At 43.6% G+C, this 25,748-nt stretch overlaps 1 protein-coding gene across 1 annotated transcript in view; it reads left to right on the plus strand.

Annotated features, from left to right (window-relative positions):
* The window catches only part of THSD7A (thrombospondin type 1 domain containing 7A), a 763,222-nt gene that overhangs the window by 474,717 nt on the left and 262,757 nt on the right, over nucleotides 1-25,748 (plus strand). The window lies entirely within an intron of this gene.

Genomic DNA, 25,748 nt, shown 5'->3' on the forward strand with positions numbered 1-25,748 from the left:
GGCACATGCCACTTTGAGGTAAGTGCCTTGGACTAGGCACCTACCTCAAAATAGGCATGATTAGGGGACACATATATGTAGAAATACAGAAAACAATGCCCAACTGTCCTTTTGTAAATACATACATAGTACTGTATATAGTACTGTACATAGTACTGGATTTCCAAAAAGCTTTTGACAAGGTACCCCACGAGCGCCTACTAAAGAAGCTGTGGAGCCACAGGGTGGAAGGGGACGTGCACAGATGGGTCAAAAATTGGCTGGCGGACAGGAAGCAGAGGGTAGGAGTAAAGGGACACTACTCTGACTGGAAAGGGGTCACGAGTGGTGTACCACAGGGGTCAGTGCTGGGACCGTTGCTGTTCAATATATTCATTAATGACATGGAAACAGGGACGAAGTGTGAATTTATAAAATTCACGGATGACACAAAACTCTCCAGTACGGTCAGAACTGTTGAGGAATGCAAAGATCTACAAAGTGACCTGAACAAGCTGGGTGAGTGGGCAAAAAGATGGCAGATGAGCTTCAATGTAGAGAAATGTAAAGTCTTGCACATAGGGAAAGGGAACCCAATGTACAGCTATACGATGGGAAGGAGGGTATTCAGGGAAGGCAAACTTGAAAAAGACTTGGGGGTATTGGTGGATATAATGAAGAAGCCAGCGGCACAATGTGCAGCGGCCTCAAAAAAGGCGAACAGAATGTTGGGCATTATCAAAAAAGGTATCACTACCAGAACGAAGGAAGTTATCCTGCCGCTGTATAGAGCAATGGTGCGCCCGCATCTGGAGTACTGTGTCCAATACTGGTCGCCGCACCATAAGAAGGATATGGTGATGCTCGAGAAGGTCCAGAGAAGAGCAACAAAAATGATTAAGGGCATGGAAAACCTTGCATATACCGAAAGGCTGGAGAAGCTGGGGCTCTTTACCCTGGAAAAGCGGAGAATTAGAGGGGACATGACAGAGACCTATAAAATCATGAAAGGTATAGAGAAGGTGGAGAGGGACAGATTCTTCAGGCTAGTGGGGACATCAAAAACAAGAGGGCATTCGGAAAAACTGAAAGGAGACAGATTCAAGACGAATGCTAGGAAGTACTTCTTCACTCAGAGGGTGATAGATACCTGGAATGCGCTTCCAGGAGAGGTGATAGGACAGAGTACAATAACGGGTTTCAAAAAGGGATTGGATGACTTCTTGAAGGAGAAAGGGATTACAGGGTACAGATAGAGGGGTACTATACAGGGTACTTCATGATTAGGGCATAAACAATTCAGGTGGTGGGAACTTACAGGTCAAGGACCTGGAGGGCCGCCGCAGGAGCAGGCTGCTGGGCACGATGGACCCCTGGTCTGACCCGGCAGAGGCAATACTTATGTTCTTATACCGTATATAGGTAGAGTCTGAGAGTGTGCATTTACACACCTAATTTATGGAATATTATAATTTATACATGCATGTCCAGCATTTAGGCAGAAGCGTTTACGCCAACTTTATGGCTGAAATTAATGCTTATTCTCAACTGTATTTTGCATGTATAGACCTGGTTAAGCTAGCATTCTGAAAACAATGTAGACTCAGCTCATAGTAGACACAGACATGCTCTGCAATCATATGACAGATCTAGGGAAAGGCAGTTTAGCATCATTTGACAGTTTAGCATCATGTAGAAAAAAATTAGAATGCACCCCTGATTTACGTATTTTGAAAGAACCTAATGCTGCTTCATAGAAGATGGAATCATGTGATGTCTGAGCAATAACTTAATCGGGTTGCAGTCACATTAGGGTGAATCAGACTCCTACAGTATTCCTATCACAGGCTGTTTGACACAGAGCTACAGACAGCAGAATTATATATGCCAGACTTGGTATTCAAGAAAAGAGGACTCCTAAATTTAGGATGCAAAATTAGGTGCCTAAGACCCTCTTTTACTAAGCCGGGGTAGAGGTTTCTACAGTGGCCCAGGGTGCTAAATGTTCTGATGCTGGTCTGATGCTCATAGGAATTCTATGAGTATCGGAGCAACATTGAAGCGTTTAGTGCTTCAGGCTGCGGTACAAACCTCTACCATAGTTTAGTAAAACCCAGTATAAATTTGTCTCCTATTTTCACGGAAACATAAAAACCTAGGGGGCTCATAATCAAAATGGAAATACGTCTAAAAACCAGCCTAAATCGGCACTTAGATGATCAGTGAGACAGGTCGTCCAAGTGCCAATAATTATAATCGAAGCGGGTTTTAAACGTATTTAAAAATGATCTAGGTCTTCACAGTGCTGCTGAACGACCAGAGCTAAAAGGGGCATGTCAGGAGGAGTGTCGAAGGCGGGAATTGGGCGGGCCATGGGCCATCCTAGACTTAGTCGTACTGCATGTATAACCGAAAGTTTTACAACACTGCCTAGACGGAACCTGGACGTTGTGACTTAGGCCATCTAAAACCAGGTCTAAGTCCAAGAAGGTATCCAAAGTGACCAGAGCACTGCAGACACAAAGTACAGATCCACACACACTGTCCCAGTCATCACTAATTCCTCCCCCCCTAAAAATCGTAATAACAACTTTACATATCTGCCTAGAGAACATCAGCACCTGGCAGCCTGGCATAGGTAAACCTAGTAGAGCTGCACAGAGGTGGCTTAAGTGGTCTTGGGGTGGGTTAGTGAACCATGGAAAGAAGGACCCAAGCCCATAAACCACTCTAATCACTGCATGCATTGTGAAAAATGTGCACCCCCAAAAAAAACCCTAACCCTTTTGTACTGCCATATAAGTGGCTCTTTCAGCTATAAGGGCTATTGGGGTGGTACATAGGTGGGTTTAGTAGATTCTGGGGGTGTTTGGGGGGCTCACCATGACCTATAAGGGAGCTGTAGTGAGATGTTTATGTGGGACCCTTTTTGTGAAGTTCACAGCAGTGCCCTGTAAGGTACCCCACTACTCTGGTACCATGTCTAGGTAGACAGTCCATCACTTTTCTGGCCCCTCCTGTGCCCAAAAGGTCTTTTTGTAGGTGTTTGTGACTTGGACAAATTTTTGGAAGAAAATGGGGTATAAAGATGGACAACTTAGTGATCTGGACGATCAGACGGCAGGACATACAGTTGGATGATTTTCAAAAACAAAAAAATATGTTGGACGTATTTTTTGAAAATGGACCTTTCTTTTCCCATGTCCAACTTTGGGTGACTTGCGACTTAGGCCCAAAAATGGACTTAGACGTTTCTTTTGATTATGCCCCTCTAGTTGTCTGCTAAAAAAAAAATCACATACATACATTTGCTTCTAATTTAGGAGCCTAGAGGTGAGTATTAGGCAGGGGTAATTTTAATATGGCTCTGTTCATAGGCAGGACCAGAAAGCAGTTGTTTTGGTTTTTTTAAAAAAAATATTTTTATTAGCAATTGCAAAGGGACATACAACCAGAAGTGGAGAAAACAGAGATAGGCATAACAACCAGAGAGATCAATGAGTGAAAAAACATGACACCAGATGAGGCATAATACAGAAATCCGTCAGCTGGACGCCCTATACAATTGACATTTTTAAGTAGCAGAATACCCCCCAAGCAAACACACACAAACTCCTAACATGCGGCCTCAAGTCACAACAATCATGCAGCAAACACCCCACAGACATACCCCCCATACAACCAAACATGCTAGTGTAGCCACTCAGGAGCGAAAAGGAAAGAGCGACAGCCACTCCAAGAAGAGTCAGAGCATGGGGTCCACAGCCTCCGGCTCTGAACTGTGACATAAAGTCAAGGCCCGCCTCCAGAGAGCTAAGTAACTCCTGTGAGCAAGGTTCCCAGACTTGGGGGTACGTTGTAGTTCATAATGCCCCACCTCTGCGAAACGAGCAATCCAATGTGGAAAAGAGGCTACCGAGTCAGCGACCCAGTGTTGCAACAGAAGCTTTTTTTGCCACCAGAACAGCCATGTAAAGAACCTTGCGCTGGGGTAGCGTAAGTCCTCCCTCTATCAATTCGCGTTGATCTCCCAAGAGCAAGAAACCATAATTCCAGGGCACCGTACGCTGGACAAGGTTCTCCAAAAAAGGAAGGACCAGCAGCCATAAGCCGGTAGTGGGACATTCCAAGAAATGGTGAGTAAGGGTACCCAAAGAACGATTACATTTAGTGCAGACCTCTCCTTCCCAAAGCCCCATGCGAGCCCCCTGCGCCCTTGAAATGTAAGCGCGGTGCAAAATTTTAAATTGCATTTCCCGAAAATCCGTGGAGCCCCCCCAAGGCATGCACGTTAGCAAAATGGTCAAGAAATGCCCTGCTGTCTAGTGTAAGGTCAAAGTCAGATTGCCATTGTGAAACCAACCTATCAATAGTTCCCAGAGCCACAGCATTCTTCAATAGGCGATACCAGGTGGCCAATTTGTTGAAAAGAGGAGGCACCTGAAAAAACTGAACATCCAAGGGACCACAGAGCCAAGCAGCCCTCCATTTATGACCAAGGGACAAGTAGTAATGCGAGCTTGAAGGTAAGCCCAAAAGTGAGTCTGAGGCAGAAGCCAGTGGGATTGCAGTCCATACTCCGATGTCAGAAAGCAGTTTCTAGGGGAGGTTTCTCTTCCAGAGATCAGAAAGCATGGTCCTAAAGCAAATTAAATCAGGCTCCTGGTTAGCCCAGCTATTTGGTGTCTTCTAAACTTGACATCCCAAGTACTTCTGCTACCTGGACCTGGATTCTATAAAGGGTGCCTAACTTGGTTGGTGCCCAGGAAATTGGCACCTACCGCATGTCAATCAAAGTTAGGTGCTGTTTGTAGAATCACACCTAGCAGTGCCTAAATCAACTTAGGCACCAGTAGATGTCATAATCTCAGGCACTGATATATTAAGCCAGGATTTTCTTAGCCTAATGTACCAGTGCCTAACTCAATCCATGCCTACACTCTGACCCTAACCATGCCTACTTTCCAAGTAAGCGACTCAGTGTAGATGCCTATCGTGAGGTGGTAGGCGCCTACCAGCTATTTAATTTTTTTAAAAAATCAGTTTCTAATGGCACTTTCAGGGCAAGATTAATTTGTTGAGGGCCCCTAGGCACACAAGTGCACTGGGCCTCCCTGCCCCGCCCTACCATGCGCCCAGGCGGAAACAGGAAGCTGCGTCAGAGGGAAGCTTTGGGCAAGCAGCACCGCTTGCACAATTACAGTTCCCGTTGCCTTTCTTACCCACATTGCTAGCTTGTCTTACTTTCCATAGATGGGGGGGGGGGGTGCATTGCCAATCGGGGGGGGGGAGTCCGCATTGCCGATCAATGCTGGAGGGGCCTATCGCCGTTTGGAAAAAACAATGTTGATGCCCTCCTTCATCGGGCCCCCCTGACCATTTCGGGCCCTAGGCATGTGCCTACTTGGCCTATTAGTTAATCCTGCCCTGGACACTTTCAATTATCAGTGCCAATTTAAAAAAAAAAATAAGTTAGGCACCTAGGTACCTTTTATAGAAATCAGGGCCCCTGTACATAAATCTGGGCTTGTATCGGATATGAACTAAGAACCATGTCAAAGAAACTTAGATGCTCATCTAACACAGTGTGTCGCTCTCTTCAGAACATGATTTCTGTTGCACGTTCTTGACTCTTTCAGTGTGAAGTCCCTAATCTCTCTCATTAAACGAGTGAGGGATAATTTTCAGTGTGTAAAGCTTGTTGTACCTGTGGAAAAAGGCTTTTTATAAAACTGTGTGACCATACATGCACTTGAAAAATAGGTATACAGAATAAGAGTGCCTACTTTTATATGATCTGGCCACATTTCTGGGAATGGAGTTAGAGTGCAGTACTGATAGAAAATTCCGAATTTTTACTTCATCAACTTCCTCCTCTTCATTGTTTGATTTGGATTGTTGAGTTCTACAAGGGTCAATTCTATCCCCTTTACAAGTTACATAAGAACCGCCATCTCCAGATCAGACCTTCAGTCCATCAAGTTCGGCGATCCGCACATGCAGAGGCCCAGCCAGTTGTACACCTGGCATAATTTTAGTCACCCATATCACTCTATGCATCTCGTAAGGAGATGTGCATCTAGTTTGCTTTTAAATCCTAGGACAGTGGATTCCGCAATAACCTCCCCTGGGAGAGCATTCCAGGTGTCCACCACTTGCTGCGTGAAACAGAACTTCCTGATATTTGTCCTGGACTTGTCCCTCCCCAGCTTCAGTCCATGTCCTCTTGTCCGTGTCACATTGGACATTGTAAATAACTTATTTTCCTACTCTATTTTGTCGATTCCTTTCAGTATTTTGAAAGTCTCGATCATATCCCCTCACAGTCTCCTCTTCCCAAGGGAGAACATTCCAGTCTCCTAAGTCATTCCTCATATTCCAAGTTCTCCATACCTTTTACCAGCTTCGTAGCTCATCTCTGCACCCTCTCCAGCAGTTTTATATCCGCTTGCCACCCTGATTCAAGAGTTTCATATCAAGACATTTATTTATGCTGATGATATTTTGTCGACCTTTGCAGTTTCACCATTTAATATTGATCTTTCACCACTACAACGTTGTACTGATGCAATATCAGCTTGGCTCAAAGCTCATGGGATGATTCTTAACCCATCAAAAGCAGCTGTTTGTTGAGTTATTGGACTGTTGTCTCCTCCTAAGATTAATATTAAATTATTTGGAATGATTTGCAGCCAGTAAATTCATTTTGTTACTTAGGAGTAGTCTTTGATTTAGCACTTTTAAAAAAAAAATTCATCTCTCAGGTACTAAAAAAAGGTTATTATTGGTTATGTAGAATTAGATCTATAAGTTCTGTTCTAGATTTTGAAGCACAACTTACTTTCATCCATTCATTTGAAATGTCTAGAATAGATTATTGCAATTCTGCATTGTGGAATTTCCTTGTCTAATCTATGGCGTCTTCAAACTTCAGAATTCTGCAGCACGATTATTATGTAAAGCGAAACTATATAATCATGTTACTCCACTTTTGGGGCTCCTTTTACAAAGGTACATTAGGGCCTTAACGTGCGGAATAATGTGTACTAAATTGCCCTGCGCGCTAGCCGCTACCGCCTCCTTTTAAGTAGGCAGTAATTTTTTGCTAGTGTGCGCTAATCCGATGCATATGATAAAAACGTTAGCGCACCTTTGTAAAAGGAGCCCTTGGTATGTTTGCAGTGGCTTCCTGTACAATAAAGGTGTCAGTTTTAAATTTTGTGTTTAACATTTAAAGCACTTCATTTTTTATAATTGTCCTATTAAGCTTCTGTAACTGTGCCCTATCTACACATCTTCCCATACATTGAGGTCTCTTGATTCTAATAGACTTGTTTTTCCATCTCTAAAAATGGTTCACTATGAATCTACTCGATCATCAGCATATTTTTTTTTTTTATGCTCCTTTATTTTGGAATAATCTTTCAGCTTTTATTTGGGCTGAAAAATCTTTTCTCAAGTTTAAATCACTTTTGAAAACTTTTTTTTTTCAGAAACCATTTCCTATTATGGGACAGATTGAGTAAAATACTAGGCACTAGTATGTTTGTTTTTAGTTTTTTGTTGTTGTTGTTTAACCATTTATTTATTCTTTGTTTTAATTTAATTGAGTAGTTTTCTTGGTTGATTGTAATATCTTTTCTTTTAATATTGGCGTTCTTTACTATATATTTTTTAAATTTTGTAAGCCGCTTTGATCTTTTGCATTAAGCGGGATATCAAATGTACAATAAACATAAACATAGAGGTGAAGATGTCATGTACACACATATTTTATAAAACAAGCAGGTAAATGTGTAGAGTACATGTACACATACATACCTTTTTTCAAAGCAGATTTATTTGCTTATTTTAAAGAACATAAGAACATAAGAATTGCAGCTGCTGGGTTAGACCAGTGGTCCATCGTGCCCAGCAGTCCACTCATGCGGCGGCCCTTAGGTCAAAGACCAGTGCCCTAACTGAGACTAGCCCTACCTGCGTACGTTCTGGTTCATCAGGAACTTGTCTAACTTTGTCTTGAATCCCTGGAGGGTGTTTTCCTCCATAACAGCCTCTGGAAGAGCGTTCCAGTTTTCTACCACTCTATGAGTAGAACTTCTCAACTACTATATCACACAAGACTGTCAACAAAGCCATCCTCTCCTATAATACCATTATCTCCTTTGCTCTTGATAACCTTGCTCAACCAATTCATGTCCTGTTAGGCACGCCAGACCACAGTCTTGGCTGACCCCCGCATCCGCTACCTGCGTCCATTCTGCCGAACATTTCTGGCTTAAATCCTGTGCCCATGCCAACTTCATACACTTCCAAATTCATGCTGACATCACTCCAGTCTACCCTTGTGTTGGTCAAACAAGAATACTATACATATTTAAACACCTCTCTTACCTCCCACTCTCGCTGTCCCTTTTCCACACTAAACTCCCTACTCAAAGCACCCTCACCTCCTATCCCCACTTCAATTTCTCTCCAAACTATGGCAAAATGTTTCTACAATACCATCCTGAAGATTCACCACAAGCTCTCGATCAGGCTGCCTCCCCCTCCCCTCCCTCCATCTGTCCCTTCTGCTAACCTCCCATCAACACCTGCCATCCTCTCCCCCTTCTCCGTAATCACTGAGGAGGATACCACACATCTTCTCTCATCCTCCAAACCCACTACTCGCTCCTCTGATCCGATTCCCACTTACCTACTTGGCACGATCTTGCCTGCTGTCATCCCTATCTGTCACATCCTCAACCTATTGCTTTTCACTGCAACTGTCCATGATACCTTCAAACATGCTGTTGTCACACCCCTCCTCAAAAAACCTTCACTAGACCCCAAGTGCCCCTACAACTTTTGCTCCTTCTCCCTCCTCCCCTTTAATTCCAAAGGGTCTGATTCTACGTATATATATATATATATATATACACACACACACACACACACATATATATATATATATATATATATACACACACACACACACACACATATATACCGTATTTTCGCGGATATAACGCGCGCGTTATACGTGATTTTACGTACCGCGCATACCCCTCGCGCGTTATATGCCTGAGCGCGGTATAGAAAAGTTTTTAAACATAGTTCCCACCCCGCCCGACGCCCGATTCACCCCCCCAGCAGGACCGCTCGCACCCCCACCCCGAACGACCGCTCGCACGCGCTCCCACCCGCACCCGCATCCACGATCGGAGCAAGAGGGAGCCCAAGCCCTCTTGCCCGGCCGACTCCCCGACGTCCGATACATCCCCCCCCCGGCAGGACCACTCGCACCCTCACCCCGAAGGACCGCCGACTCCCCAACAATATCGGGCCAGGAGGGAGCCCAAACCCTCCTGGCCACGGCGACCCCCTAACCCCACCCCGCACTACATTACGGGCAGGAGGGATCCCAGGCCCTCCTGCCCTCGACGCAAACCCCCTCCCCCCAACGACCGCCCCCCCCCCAAGAACCTCCGCCCGTCCCCCAGCCGACCCGCGACCCCCCTGGCCGACCCCCACGACACCCCCACCCGCCTTCCCCGTACCTTTGTGTAGTTGGGCCAGAAGGGAGCCCAAACCCTCCTGGCCACGGCGACCCCCTAACCCCACCCCGCACTACATTACGGGCAGGAGGGATCCCAGGCCCTCCTGCCCTCGACGCAAACCCCCCTCCCCCCCAGCCGACCCGCGACCCCCCTGGCCGACCCCCACGACCCCCCCACCCCCCTTCCCCGTACCTTTGGAAGTTGGCCGGACAGACGGGAGCCAAACCCGCCTGTCCGGCAGGCAGCCAACGAAGGAATGAGGCCGGATTGGCCCATCCGTCCTAAAGCTCCGCCTACTGGTGGGGCCTAAGGCGCGTGGGCCAATCAGAATAGGCCCTGGAGCCTTAGGTCCCACCTGGGGGCGCGGCCTGAGGCACATGGGCCAAACCCGACCATGTGCCTCAGGCCGCGCCCCCAGGTGGGACCTAAGGCTCCAGGGCCTATTCTGATTGGCCCACGCGCCTTAGGCCCCACCAGTAGGCGGAGCTTTAGGACGGATGGGCCAATCCGGCCTCATTCCTTCGTTGGCTGCCTGCCGGACAGGCGGGTTTGGCTCCCGTCTGTCCGGCCAACTTCCAAAGGTACGGGGAAGGGGGGTGGGGGGGGTCGTGGGGGTCGGCCAGGGGGGTCGCGGGTCGGCTGGGGGGGAGGGGGGTTTGCGTCGAGGGCAGGAGGGCCTGGGATCCCTCCTGCCCGTAATGTAGTGCGGGGTGGGGTTAGGGGGTCGCCGTGGCCAGGAGGGTTTGGGCTCCCTTCTGGCCCAACTACACAAAGGTACGGGGAAGGCGGGTGGGGGTGTCGTGGGGGTCGGCCAGGGGGGTCGCGGGTCGGCTGGGGGACGGGCGGAGGTTCTTGGGGGGGGGCGGTCGTTGGGGGGAGGGGGTTTGCGTCGAGGGCAGGAGGGCCTGGGATCCCTCCTGCCCGTAATGTAGTGCGGGGTGGGGTTAGGGGGTCGCCGTGGCCAGGAGGGTTTGGGCTCCCTCCTGGCCCGATATTGTTGGGGAGTCGGCGGTCCTTCGGGGTGAGGGTGCGAGTGGTCCTGCCGGGGGGGGGATGTATCGGACGTCGGGGGGGGGGCATCAGGCTTTCAGGATGGGGACAGACCTTCAAGGGGGGACAGGACTTCAAGGGAGGACAGTGCACGGAAAGTCAGGGGGGGTGAACGGAGAGTCGGGACAGCGCACGGAAAGTCAGGGCAGTGCACGGAAGTCAGGGGGGGTGAACGGAGAGTCGGGACAGCGCACGGAAAGTCAGGGCAGTGCACGGAAAGTCAGGGCGGGCGAAAGGAGAGTCGGGCAGCATGCGCGTTATATGCCTGAGCGCGGTATAGAAAAGTTTTTGTACATATCATCGTGATTTCTGCGCGCTATACCCCTGTGCGCGTTTTACAATGGTGCGCGTTATATCCGCGAAAATACGGTATATATATATATATATATACACACATATACGTATATACATATATGTATACATATACATATACATACGTAGAATCAGACCCTTTGGAATTAAATATATATATATCACCTAAAAATATTTAACTGATTATAATATGTCACTGTGCCTTTTCTTCAGCCCAAGTAGACTTGCATAAAATAAAGGGTTTTCAAATTTGTATTTGGGTATTTTTGCACTGTTAGGGCTGGATCTGAAAAGCTTATTTTACAAAAACATATGGTACCTTGATGCTATATCCTGAGCACCAATTCTATAATATCTGTACCAAGATCCCATTATAGAATACTGGTGAAAGTTGGCATTAGAGAATGACATGGGGAAAAAATCTGTCCCTGTCACTGCCCCGTCCCTGGCCCACCGTCCCCTTCACTGCCCCATCACCGCCATTCCCTTAACCGTCCCATCACCATCACCGCCATCCCCTTCACCACCCCGTCACCATCACTGACATCCCATTTACCGCCCCATCACCATCCTCGCAGCATCCATATAAGCCTTAGTACTGCAATATTTAGCTTATTCCTTCCTTATAAATCAAAGTTCTGGCTGCTGAACTAGAGAAAGAGATGTTCAGCTGGCAGGGCTTTGTTTATAAATTTTTATCAACACAACTAATATACTACTTTATCCTAAAGCAAAAAAAAAAAAAAAAAGAAAAGAAATAGAATTTTTTTTTTCTACCTTTGTTGTCTGGTTTCTGCTTTCCTCATCTTCTCATTCAATTCCTTCCATCCACTGTGTGTCTTCTCTCTGCGTCCTCCATTTGCTGTTACTGTGCCTCTCCCTTCACCCCCCCCCCCCCCAATTGGTCTAGCACCCATCTTCTTCCCTCTGCTCCCCCATAGTCTGGCATCTGTCTTCTTCCCTTCCAACGTCTTCTCCCCACTCTGTCTGCCACATTTCCCTTCAGGGTCTGTTCATCTCTACCCTCCTTCAATGTTTGTTCTATTCTTTCCACCACCACCCTTCCCTCCCTCCTTTACCATCTTCTCCTTTCTACCACCCTTCAGCTACTCTCGCGCGGCCTGCCTATCTACCTACCTCCTTCCCTCTTACTTTCGTGGCACGTTACAATGTGCACGTGACAATTTGTGCAAGCTGCTGGAGCCTGCGAGCTTGGTCCCCAAGCTTCTGTGTTCCTATTTTCCCCATTTCTAATATCTCCCCTATGTATCTGGCATTGCCCCCCTCCCCCGTGTTCATACACCATCCCCATGGCATGTCCCCTTTATGTCTCTGTCCCTATGCCCCATGCACATAATTTCCCCTCTTTCTGTTACCTTCCCGTGTCCAGATTTCCCCTATCTTCCTCTTCCACACCAATGTGTCTCTTCTCTTCAACCCCATCTAGCTTCTTTCCCTCTTTCTTCCCCCCCTCCCCCTGCTTCCAGCATCTGGCTCACCTGCCTGTCCTCCCCTGTCTTTCCTGCTGTGGGTTTCTTTCTCTCCCTCTTCATCCCCTTGGCCCAGAATCTCTTTCCCTTTCACTCCATCCTTCCTAATGTGAGCCAGGAACACGCGCGATCGCGCGCTCAAGCAGCCCCCTCCCGCCCGATTGCAGCGTTTCATCAGCTCCCTCCCTCCACCTCACCTTATATGCAGAGTTTGCCGCTTTCTTTTTCACCCAGCCACACGCATTCAAAAAGCCGCACATGCGCAGCTGCTCAGTTGTTCAATCTTCTGCTGTGACGCAACCGTAAACAGGAAGTTGCAGCAGAGGAAAAGATTGAACAACTCGAGCAGCTGTGTGTACGCGGCTTTTTGAAAGCATGCGGCTGGGTGAAAAAGAAAGCCGGCAAACTCTGCATATAAGGTGAGGTGGAGGGAGGGAGCTGGCTGAACGTTGCGATCGGGCGGGTGGGGGCTGCTGGACCGCGCGATCCTTGATTGCTTCACTGCGGAGACAAGACCATTCACCGCTCCACGGGGCGGTGAATGGCCTTGTTCCCATCCCTGCAGCAACTACTATTTTTTCTTTCCCCATTTTGGCGGGTTATCCGTGGCTACTCGCGGCTAGCCGCGGGTAACAACCACCGTGTCATTCTCTAGTTGGCATCAAGGCATCTACATTTAGGTTCACCCACTTACACCAAGTCTATGACAATCATAAGTTGACATACACGGCTGATGCAAAGACTGTGCGGTAAATGTTAGAGGCATGGCCAACATATTTAGTGCTTTTACCGTTCAGAAAAGTTCCCTAACGTGTTTTAAGTTCATTCATATTTAACATGGATGCACTTGGGGGCAAATTAAACAAAGGGTGTCTGAATTTAGGTGCTGGGTTGATACGTGCTGAGCACAGATTCTATAAAGGCAGCTCCACATGGAACTGATGTTTCACTTATACCTGGTCAAAGACTGGTATTAAGTTCTCACACCTATCTGTTGGCAGCTAGGGGTGTAACCCTTAGGGCTCCTTTTATGAAGTCACGTTAACAGCTTTATCGCACGCGATGTTTTAGCGTGCGCTAACCCCCACGCTAGCCGAAAAACTACCACCTGCTTAAGAGGAGGTGGTAGCGGCTAACACAGCTGGCAAATTAGCACGCACTATTATGCGTGTTAATCACTAATGCGGCTTCGTAAAAGGAGCCATTAGTATTCTATAACTTTGCACACCCTTGACCTGCCTATGCTCCTTGAACAGCCATGCCCCCTAGAATTTGCATGTGACAGAAATTGTGTGTACAGCTTCTGAAATAGCAATGAAAGTCAGTTGCACGCGCCACTGCTAATTGGTGCCAATTAACATAATTTAACACAAATTTAAGCCAATAATTGGCTGTTAACTTCAATTAAAACCCAATTATTAAATTAAATTGCATGCACAACTAACCTTATTCTATAACTTGTGTGCCTGCTAAGCATAAAGTTGAGTACTCAATTTTATAGAATTGAGGGGAAAATGCCAGCTGACAAGCACCTACCTGAAATGCACCTATGCTACCTGCAGAAATGACAGCGTATGCTAATCTCCCTGCTTTAACCACAATATGTAAGCTATGCTCATCCTCCACCCTTACCAGTCCTTACCCCATCATACACTATGCCTTTATTTTGGGATTTTTTTGTAAGCTGTCTGTTTTCAGTGCATGGTAGCTGTTAGCCAGGCTGGTGCTAATGGTTAGCATCCACTAAATCCTGTACTAAGGGCCCGATTCTGGAAATGGTGTCCCAATTGTAGGTGGTGATAAGCGTCCTACCGCTATCTAATGGATCAATCAAGACACATATAGAAAAAAATTGGTGCGGTGAAGGACATCCGCAATGTAGACATCTGACTCACAGCTATGGAGGCATCTAAGTATACCTACAGATGCCTAAGGCTGGTGTAGGCATGGCTTGCACTGGAAGTGACCATAGGCATGCTTGGGTGCTTCCATAGGCACAAGTCAGACATCTTAAATGTAGGCTTATAAAACGCTGGTCTACATTTAAGGCATCTGTCCGAAAAATAGACGTGATTCTAGATGTGGCATCTACCGGTGATTGGCACACGGTAGGCATCAGTTTTGCAGGTGCCTACTGGGGCAGGTGCCTTTTCTAGAATCAGGCCCTAATTGCTTGGAGTACTTTAATAAACTTGCCCCATGTTTCATGTCATAAGTCTTTTGTTGCAAACAAGTAAATAATAAAAATAAACTTTTATCTAATAAACTATCAATGCATAATTTGTTTGTCCTCCATAAATTATATTTTGCTTAAAACTGTGATTGCTTGAAGATGTTCTAGTTAGACTGTAGTGGTCAGCATGCCTTTGTGATGTTTGTTGTTGAATATGAAAAAAGCTTATTCTGGCATCACTTGCAGCCAGCTGGCAAGAAATAGTGCATCATCATTGCTTCTAATTCTGTTAAAGCATTTCTAGTTCTAGAAGAAAATTAACAGTAAGTCATGATCCCCTGAAATGAGTATAATGGTTGAACAAAGAACAGTTATCTCATGATGGTTATTGAGGCTAGTTAGTTACTATGGAGGTTATTTTATAAAAGCATTTTCATGTGAATTTGACAATATACAAAATGCAAGTTATAAAAGTGCCCACTGTGTAAAATATTACATTTTTAAAAATCATTATGCATACTTTGATGTGACTCTAGTGTAGGCATTTTCAGGGAGGAGTTTGGTCTGAGCCTTCAAATTGATGTAAATGTCTGCAGCTTAATTTTAGCCATGATTTCTTTTTTAGTTTTAAGGGATAATTTAAAAAGTAACATAGGGGCCCCTTTACTAAAGTGCACTAAGTTGATAACATGCAGTTTAGTGCACGTTAAAAGCTAATGCACAAATGGGCTAACGACTGGGTTAGTATTTTTATGATTGGTATGCAATAAGTCATGCATTAGAGACATTTTTAAAGGGTTGGAAGTGGGTGGTGCAAGGGTAGAAAATAAATCTAGAGAGAGTTTGATAACGCGCTTATTTGCTCTGTGCTAACTGACAAAGTGCTAAGTGGTTCTGTATCAACTGCTACCTCAATACAGTGCACTAATGGATATTTTAATGTGGTATTGTTAAGTTACTTCCCATAGGACCAATTTTCAGACAGCATTGTGACCGCTTTAACTTAAATGCTAGTTGCAACATTATTATTATTTTTTTAATCTTTATTAATTTTCAAAGCTAATACAAAGTGCCATAAATTATACAGACATTAATAACAAAATAAGCACTTAAATTCCTTAATAACAATGCAGAAGATAAATATCCCTCCCCTCAATCAACTTAATCAAGAAATAATCCCAAAAGATATCCACCCTCCCCCCCACCCTCCCTGTCCTGGACATGTATAAAAATAAACAAAAAATTTAAACCAAGACAACTATGTTGAATTAACAAAGGATGTCAACGGGCCCCAAACCAAATTAAATAATTTGCTGTACCCCAACATATCCGCATTCATCTTTTCATATTTGTACCCTAAACATAAACTGGCCCACCAAAATGGAAAGTTGAGGCGATCGCAATTCTTCCAATTACGGGTTATATAGTAACATAGTAACATAGTAGATGACGGCAGATAAAGACCCGAATGGTCCATCCAGTTTGCCCAACCTGATTCAATTTAAATTTATCATCTGCATACCTATCCCTGTCATAATCAAGAAGAGCCTGCCTTTGTAGCGATCCATGGGATGCTTGATATGCAGCAATGTTCCACATATAATTGCCTCATACGTCAAAGGGATTGTTGATTCCAGTATGAGGTTAATCTGCTCCTATATTGACTTCCAGAAGTTGAGGACCAGCGGACAATAGAACAACAGAAGATCCAGTGTCCCAATGTCTAAATGACAGTGCCAGCATCTATTAGATTTAGAACTGTCTAACTTGTGTAACCTAACAGGGGTCCAAAAAGATAACAGAAAAAGCCATAAGAACATAAGAAACGCCTTCACCGGATCAGACCTAGGTCCATCTTGTCCGGCGATCCGCACACGCGGAGGCCCAGCCAGGTGCTCCTTGTTGGAGACCCGGGTTTCCCTATCCCCGGCTATGATTTGCAAGAAGGTGTGCATCCAACTTGCGCTTGAAACCCTGAACACTAGTCACCTCCACAAGCTCCTCTGGGAGAGCATTTAAAGCGCTCACCACTCGCTGTGTGAAAAAGAACTTCCTGATATTTGTCTTGAACCTGCTGCCACACAGATTCAGGCTATGACCTCTTGTCCATGTCACGTCTGAAAAAGTCAGTAATGCTTCTTTCTGGTCTATTATGTCAAATCCTTTTAATATTTTAAAAGTCTCTATCAAATCCCCTCTCAATCTTCTCTTTTCGAGGGTGAACAGTCCCAGTTTTCTGAGGCGTTCCTGGTAGCTCAAATTCTCCATACCTTTGACTAGTTTCGTGGCTCGCCTCTGCACCCTCTCCAGCAGAGTTATATCTTTCTTGAGGTATGGAGACCAGTACTGGACACAGTATTCTAAGTGTGGTCTGACCATTGCTCTGTAAAGTGGCATTATGACGTCCTCCGACCTACTCGTGATCCCCTTTTTAATCATACCCAACATCCTGTTAGCTTTCTTTGCTGCCGCCGCGCATTGAGCCAATGGTTTTAGGGTTCTGTCTATCAGGACTCCCAAGTCCCTTTCTTGTTCGCATTTGGTTAATGTCACTCCCAATAATCTATATTCATGTTCTTTGTTCTTCTTTCCCAGATGCATCACCTTGCATTTGTCTATATTGAAATTCATTTGCCACTTTATCGCCCATTTTTCCAGCTCATTCAGATCCTTCTGAAGATCCTCGCAGTCCCTTGGAGAGCCAACTCCCGACATAGCTTTGTATCATCTGCAAACTTGATTATATTGCACGTCGTTCCCTCCTCAAGGTCATTTATAAAAATGTTGAACAAGATGGTCCCAAGAACCCGCCACTAGTCACCTTCTCCCAATCCGAGAATTTCCCATTTATGATCACCCTCTGTTTTCTGTTCTCTAGCCATTTGCCGATCCATCTGTGCACTTCTCCTCCTATTCCATGACTTAGTAATTTACTCATAAGCCTTGCGTGCGGGACCTTGTCAAACGCCTTCTGGAAGTCCAAGTAAATTATGTCCACCGGGTCTCCACTGTCGATTTGCTTGTTCACCTTGTCAAAAAAATGAATTAAATTTGTCAAACATGACTTCCCTTTCCTGAAGCCGTGTTGACTAGCACTTATTAGATGCTGACGCTGTACATTTCATCCTCCCAAGTCCAAATTTGTGGCCATCGAGATGCAGAAATATACTGCTTTATCTCAATGCTCCAAATGTCCCTGAGTCTATTTTTGGGTTTTTTATTCAAGAATTCAGAAATTAATTTATACCACCAGGCAGCCTGATGCCCCAGCAAATCTGTCTGGAAACAGAATCTGCAAGCTATAATGATTTTTGAGATTCTGGCATTCAGGGAACTCAACTAGTTGCAACATTCAATTTAATCCATATACTAAGGTCTTCTATCTATATAGGTAGCAGCTCAAAGTTAAGAGCCAATTATAGAATAGCACTTAACACAAGGATCCACACATAATGTGGATTTACACAAACTAAATGCTATGTAAATCCTTGGCCTAGAATGCCCCAGAGCCACCCATGGCCATGCCCCCACCACCCTACGGAAACATGTGTAAAATTTGCATGTAGATTCTACCACCTAAAAATGCACATGTAAATTTTAATTAATGCCAATTAGCTCCAGTAATTCATTAGCACCTAATTATTGGAGCTAATTGGCTTGTTATTCAATTAAATTGCACTCTGAAATTGGGTGTGTGCCCCAATTTCTACATGCAAATTTTAGCACCATTTATAGAATCAGGTAATTTGTGTGGCTTTTCATTCAGTAGTGCAGATGTTAGTATTATAACACCTGGACCATTGTAGCATTCTTTATATTGGATCCAGGAAACAACGATGAAACCTCTTCAGTTGGCACAAAATACTGTGTTGCGGATTACTGCAGGGTATAAGAAAAATGGTTATATACTTCCTGTTTTATCTGAGCTCCATTGACTATATGTCAAATTTTGGGCACAGTTTAAATATTTATATTTGGTGTTTAAAATAATTTGATCACTCATATTAAACTTAATAAATACATTTAGCTCTATGAGCCAGAACTTGCACATAGATGGATAGTTACCCTTACAAGAAAATGATCGACCAACTCTTTAGTGAAAGGAGACAACAGTGAAACAGAACCAAAGCTCCTGGCCATCATCTATTCTGCTTTCTCATAGACTACTAAACCTGCTGGCATAAAATCTGTTCTTATCAGCATAGGACAGGAGTAGGCAGAGCTCAGCAGGAGGTAATCTCTAGGCTTCTTGAAAGCTGATTAAAATGTTACTAGTCTTTGGATGCATAAATATGAGAACACTTTTCAAGAGCTCAGAATAGAAGGAGAAAGGATAAAGAAGGCAGCTTAGGGTAACTAAAGCTCGGGGGATGTTTCCATGTAATGAAATCAATAGGAGGAATCTGTCAAAGCAGAAAAGAGCCATAGCATTTCAGAATATTGAGTCAATGCCTACTCAGAATGATACTGGATGAAATGCAGGGTAGTGTAAATGCAGTCATTCCCACATGATACGATAGTTATTGAGGCTATTTATTTGCGCTGGGCATTTGCATACAAATATGACACTATGGACCTGATTCTATAAATGGTGCCTAAATTGGTAGGTGCCTAGGAAAACAGTACCTACTGCATGTCATTCAAAGTTAGGCAACATTAATAGACTCATGCCTAGTGGTGTCTAACTCAAAATCGGCACCAGAAAACATGAAAAACATATGTACCGGTATAGTAGGCCAGGGAATTCTTGACCTAAAATAGCAGCGTCTAACAAAAGCCATACCCAAACTCCGTCCCTAATCACGCCTACTTTTCAGGTAGATGCTGGTAGGCACCTCAGTGTAGACGCCTACATGATGCTTATCAAGTTAGTAGCCTACCCCAAAATTAATTTTTTAAAATTGTTTTTAAATGATGCTGTTCAATTAACAGCACAGATTGAATCAATTAAAAAATTAAGTTAAGCACCTAGATTGGCTAGATGTACCAATCTAGGTAATTCCAGGTGCCTTTTATAAAATCAAGGCTTATATGCCTATAAAATTGCATTTATAAATTTATAAATTATACATTTATTAAAGTTTTTCTTGGGCCTAAATGAGTGCACCTTAGTTAGGCACCTGTTGGCACCTAAGTCAAACCACACCCAAGATCTACCCTGAATTCACCCCTAACCTTGCCTACTTCCTGACAGGCACCTTGATGTAGATGCCTACTTTGAAGTGGTAGACACCCTACCAGATAATTAATTTTTAAAAATTATTTATCATAATTTTTTTAATGGTGCTTTCAATTAATAGCACCGTTGAAGCCAATTAAGAAAATCTTAGGCGCCTAGATTGGCTTAGTATGCCAATCTAGGTACCTAACTTCAGGTGCTGTTTTTAATATCTGGGCCTATGTGGATAAATTCAGTGCTAACTACCTTATCCAGATATTTAGTAATGGCCACTATCCTTGTGCATATCTCAATACTAGATCCGTTAGGAATAAAGCTTTTTAATCAAAGATTGGATTATCAGCAAGCAAATAGCCTGTCTTTTTCTAACGGAAACATGGCTATTGTCTGAAGAAGATCCAATAATAAATGATCTTCTACCAGACAATTTTAAAATTCACATGCTAAATCATGATGGCAGAAGAGGGGGAGGATTAGCAGTTGTTTTTAAGGAAGGATTTGAATTTGAACTATTGGATTCCAAAATGACTAATCAGTTAGAAATATTAGCCTGTAAAATTAGCAATAAGGAACTAGAAGAATCCCTTTCTTGTATATTATTTTATGTCCCACCGAAAAGTTAAACAAAAGCTAGAGAGTATTTTTGCAAATATGTTCTACATAATTCAATTACTCCTGCATATAATATTATTGCAGGAGACATAAATTTACATTTAGATGAAGAGGATAATCCAGATGTGAAGGATTTAAAAAACTTTCTATCTTTACTTAATTATCTACACAAACACATGAAAAAGGCCATCATTTAGATGTAGTAGCTATGTCCACAAAGGAGATTTTAGATCCTTCCATCTCTCTATCTGATGGTGTCATGATATCTGGTCTGATCATTTTACTTATTATTTTAATTTAACCTGGACTCATTTAAAATCTAAAACACATCCAAGGATTAAAAAAGAACATCTCATAAGAGGTCATATTAATCCAGAGGAATATTGGTCACAATATGAATTGCGAGCGGAGGTAGGAGAAGGTGTTGATTTTTAGGATCATTGCTTGAAAACAAGTACATCCATTTTAGATAAAATTGCCCCTAAACAAAATAGTAAAAGCTGTTCAAATAAATATAATAAATGGTTTGACACTGAACTTTAAAAAATGAAACAATTAGTAAGACAATTGGAAAGGAACTGGAAAAAAACGGGAAAATTGTCAGACCGGAACAATTGGAGATCCAACATAAAAATCTACATACAATTGATAAAAGAAAAACGTAAAACATTTTACTCATCCAAAATTGACTCATCTAATACTAGCTCAAAAGGTATCAGTACAAAAGAACTGTTCAACTTGGTTATGAATTTATTTGACACCACACGTTACACTCAGTTTATGCATAATATTAAGCTACCTTCACCAAATGATTTAGCACAGCATTTTGATTCTAAAATTAAAAATTTAAGAAATAACTGTTCGACAAATGACATGTATGAACATCAAATATTTAACATATAAGGAAATGAAATACCAGCGAATATGATTTGGAGTTCCTTTCAAGATTTAGAATGGAATAATTATACCAAATTATATAACAAGTACACTAAATCATATTGTGTTTTGGACTCCTGTCCCCCAGAAATTATGAAAGCAGCTCCATTAGATTTTAAACTAAATTTGCTGAACTATTTGATTGATAATTTAAAAAAATAGAAAATTCCTTACTAATAATGGTCACATTATAATAACTACAATTCAAAAAAATCATAAAGAATCATTAGCATTATTAACTAACTATAGACCTGTAGCATCCATTCCATTTTTTGTAAAAAACGCCTTAATGTCCTGATTATGCAATTTGATATGAGTTCTGCCTTTGACTTAGTAGACCATGGGAAACTGTTACAATGCTTGGACATAATTGGTATCAGAGGAGAAGTGTTAGACTGGTTTTGAGGTTTCCTTATGTCCCGCACCTATCAAGTACGTTTTAACTACGATCTCTCTGATACTTGGAGCAATCTATCTGGCGTTCCACAGGGGTCACCATTATCCCCATTTCTTTTCAATGTTTATATGTCATCATTAGGTACGCAATTGTCCCAGCTGGGGATAAAATTATTTAGTTACGCAGATGACTTTACGATCATTATCTCATTCGCTACCTCTCTCTCTCTGAAGTTATTCCTAAGAACATAAGAACATAAGAAATGCCTTCACCGGATCAGACCGAGGACCATCTTGTCCGGCGATCCGCGCACACGGTGGCCCATTTAAGTACACCTTATAGGAGACCCGAATTTCCCGTATCTCTCAATATGGTTTCCAAAAAGATGTGCATCCAACTTGCGCTTGAAACTCGGAACAGTAGTCTCCGCCACAACCTCCTCCGGGAGAGCATTCCAAGCGCCAACCACTCGCTGTGTGAAATAGAATTTCCTAACATTTGTCCTAAACCTGCTGCCACTCAGTTTCAGGCTATGACCCCGTGTCCGTGTCACCTCCGAAAATGTTAGTAATGCTGTTTCCTGGTCTATTTTATCAAATCCTTTTAATATTTTAAAAGTCTCTATCAGATCCCCTCGCAATTTTCTCTTCTCGAGGGTGAACAGTCCCAGCTTTCTGAGTCGTTCTTTGTAGCTCAAATTTTCCATACCTTTTGACAAGTTTCGTGGCTCGCCTCTGCACCCTCTCCAGCAGAGTTATATCCTTCTTAAGGTATGGAGACCAGTGTTGGACACAGTATTTCAAGTGAGGTCTTACCATTGCTCTGTAAAGTGGCATTATGACCTCTTCCAATCTACTTGTGATCCCCTTCTTAATCATGCCCAACATCCTGTTTGCTTTCTTCGCCGCCGCCGCACATTGAGCCGAAGGCTTTAGGGTTCTGTCTATCAGTACTCCCAAATCCCTTTCTTGTTCGCATTTGGCTAATGTCACCCCCAACATATTATATTCATGTTCTTTGTTTTTCTTTCCTAGATGCATCACCTTGCATTTGTCTATGATAAAATTCATCTGCCACTTTTTCGCCCAAATTTCCAGTTGGTTTAGATCCTTCTGGAGATCCTCGCAGTCCCCTAGAGAGCCAACCACCCGACATAGTTTTGTATCATCTGCAAACTTTGTTATATTGCATGTTGTTTCCTCTTCAAGGTCATTTATAAAAATATTAAACAAAATAGGCCCAAGAACCGAACCCTGGGGCACGCCGCTAGTCACTCTCTCCCAGTCTGAGAATTGCCCATTTATGCTCATCCTTTGCCTTCTGTTCTCTAGCCATTTGCCAATCCATCTGTGCACTTCTCCTCTTATTCCATGGCTCAGTAGTTTTCTCATAAGCCTTTCATGCGGAACCTTGTCGAACGCTTTCTGGAAATCCAAGTAAACTATGTCCACTGGATCTCCACTATCCAATTGTTTGTTCACCTTCTCGAAGAATTGAAGCAAATTTGTCAGATATGACTTCCCTTTCCTAAAGCCGTGTTGACTAGCCCTTATTAAGTTGTGATCTTCCAAGTGTTGTACAATGTTGTCTTTAATTAGTGTTTCAATTATCTTCCCAGAAGTACTAAATTTGATGGAGCAATGGATGACTGAATTTAGACTGAAGCTTAATTCAGAAAAAAACAAAATTTTTTGTAGCTTCTTCACACTTGCTTGATATTAAAACATTACTGTGCATCAATAAACTTAGTTATCCTATTCCATCTACTATGAAGGTTTGTGGTGTAATACTGGACCAGGGCCAAACCATGAAACCAGGTGGACTTTGGTTAGGGTTTTTTTTTAACTCTCTGGAAGCTTCGGTCCATTATAGCATTCTTTGATGTTTCATCATTTAGAATTTTGGTACAATCCCTTATACTAAGGGCTCCTTTTACTAAGCTGCGATAGTGTTTTTAGCGCGTGCTAAACCCACGATACGTGGCTAGAACTAATGCCAGCTCAATGCTGGCAATTCTGCGCATGCTAAGCGTATGCTAAAACCGCTATCGCAGCTTAGTAAAAGGAGCCCTAAGTCAACTTGATTACTGTAATAGTGCCTATTTAGCAATTTCCCAGAAGAATGGAAGTGCTGCTGAAAGAAAGGATAGTGTACTCCTTGAATCTAATGGGTTACAGGATCCAAGGCAACATGGCTTTACAAAAGGTAAATCGTGCCAAATGAACTTGATTGAATTTTTTGATTGGGTGACCAGAGAGCTGGATCACATAGATTTCAGCAAAGCCTTTGATATAGTTCCTCTTAGGAGGCTGTTGAACAAACTTGAAGGGCTGAAGTTAGGACCCAAAGTGGTGAACTGGGTTAGAAACTGGCTGTCGGACAGATGCCAGAGGGTGGTGGTTAATGGAAGTCGCTCGGAGGAAGGAAAGGTGAGTAGTGGAGTCCCTCAGGATTCGGTGCTAGGGCCGATCCTGTTAGTGACATTGCTGAAGGGTTAGAAGGAAAAGTGTGCCTTTTTGCAGATGATACCAAGATTTGTAACAGAGTAGACACCAAAGAGGGAGTGGAAAATATGAAAAAGGATCTGCAAAAGTTAGAGGAATGGTCTAATGCCTGGCAACTAAAATACAATGCAAAGAAATGCAGAGTAATGCATTTGGGGATTAATAATCGGAAGGAACCGTATATGCTGGGAGGTGAGAAGCTGATATGCATGGACGGGTAGAGGGACCTTGGGGTGATAGTGTCCGAAGATCTAAAGGCGAAAAAACAGTGTGACAAGGCAGTGGCTGCTGCCAGAAGGATGCTGGGCTGTATAAATAGAGGCGTAGCCAGTAGAAGGAAGAAGGCGTTTATGCCCCTGAACAGGTCATTGGTAAGGCCCCACTCGGAGTATTGTGTTCAGTTTTGGAGACCGTATCTGGCGAAGGACGTAAGAAGACTTGAAGTGGTCCAGAGGAGGGCGACGAAAATGATAGGAGGCTTGTGACAGAAGACGTATGAGGAGAGACTGGAAGCCCTGAATATGTATACCCTAGAGGAAAGGAGGGACAGGGGAGATATGATTCAGATGTTCAAATACTTGAAGGGTATTAACGTAGAACAAAATCTTTTCCAGAGAAAGGAAAATGGTAAAACCAGAGGACATAATTTGAAGTTGAGGGGTGGTAGATTCAAAGGCAATGTTAGGAAATTCTACTTTACGGAGAGGGTGGTGGATGCCTGGAATGCACTCCCGAGAGAGGTGGTGGAGAGGAAAACGGTGACTGAGTTCAAAGAAGTGTGGGATGAACACAGAGGATCTAGAATCAGAAAATAATATTAAATATTGAACTAAGGCCAGTACTGGGCAGACTTGCACGGTCTGTGTCTGTGTATGGCCGTTTGGTGGGGGATGGGCTGGTGTCACACCCACGATCTCTGAGAACACCTTGAGCCGTTGGGTAGTGACATGAAGTTTGTTACTGGTGTGGTCCCTTTAGAATTAGGGTCACCTTTCAAGTTGGTAGTCCCTGGCAAATGCCCAACTAAGCTTATTCTCCAAGGGTTTTGAAAAATCACACTTTGTCAGAATGGCCTTGGTGAAAACATAAGCTTTTATTCGGCCACCGGCCGTGGAATTACTGTGCCGCTCCAGATTTTCCTGGTAGCATGAACATCATACAAAAACATACGAAAAAGTTCATTTCATTCCTGGTCACCAAGCAAGCAGCTCTGGACTTGATTGGTAAAACACATACAGTCCTTAATATGCCCTGAGGCTAGGCAGTGAAACAGTTAACACAAATAACTTTCTCCTGTAGCTTTGACAGAAGAGGCATTCCTGTTCGTGACTGAGGAATATGTTGTGCTGTCCCGCAGTGCATTCACTCTCTCTAGCTGGGTTGAACTTTCTCTCTAGTCCCGAGCAGGCTTTTCCCTGAGAGGGTTAATTTCCTTCTCCCTACGAGGCAGGCAGACTAATTGAATTAGTTAGTTGCTATGGCAATATCTTTACAGCTGGGCACTTTCACGGAGTGTGGAAGTCAGGAAATTCTGGGCTTTAAAACTAGCCAGCATTACAGCCTGGCGTTTGGTT

This window comes from Geotrypetes seraphini, chromosome 2 (genome assembly GCF_902459505.1).
Source record: "Geotrypetes seraphini chromosome 2, aGeoSer1.1, whole genome shotgun sequence".
NCBI classification, from domain to species: domain Eukaryota; kingdom Metazoa; phylum Chordata; class Amphibia; order Gymnophiona; family Dermophiidae; genus Geotrypetes; species Geotrypetes seraphini.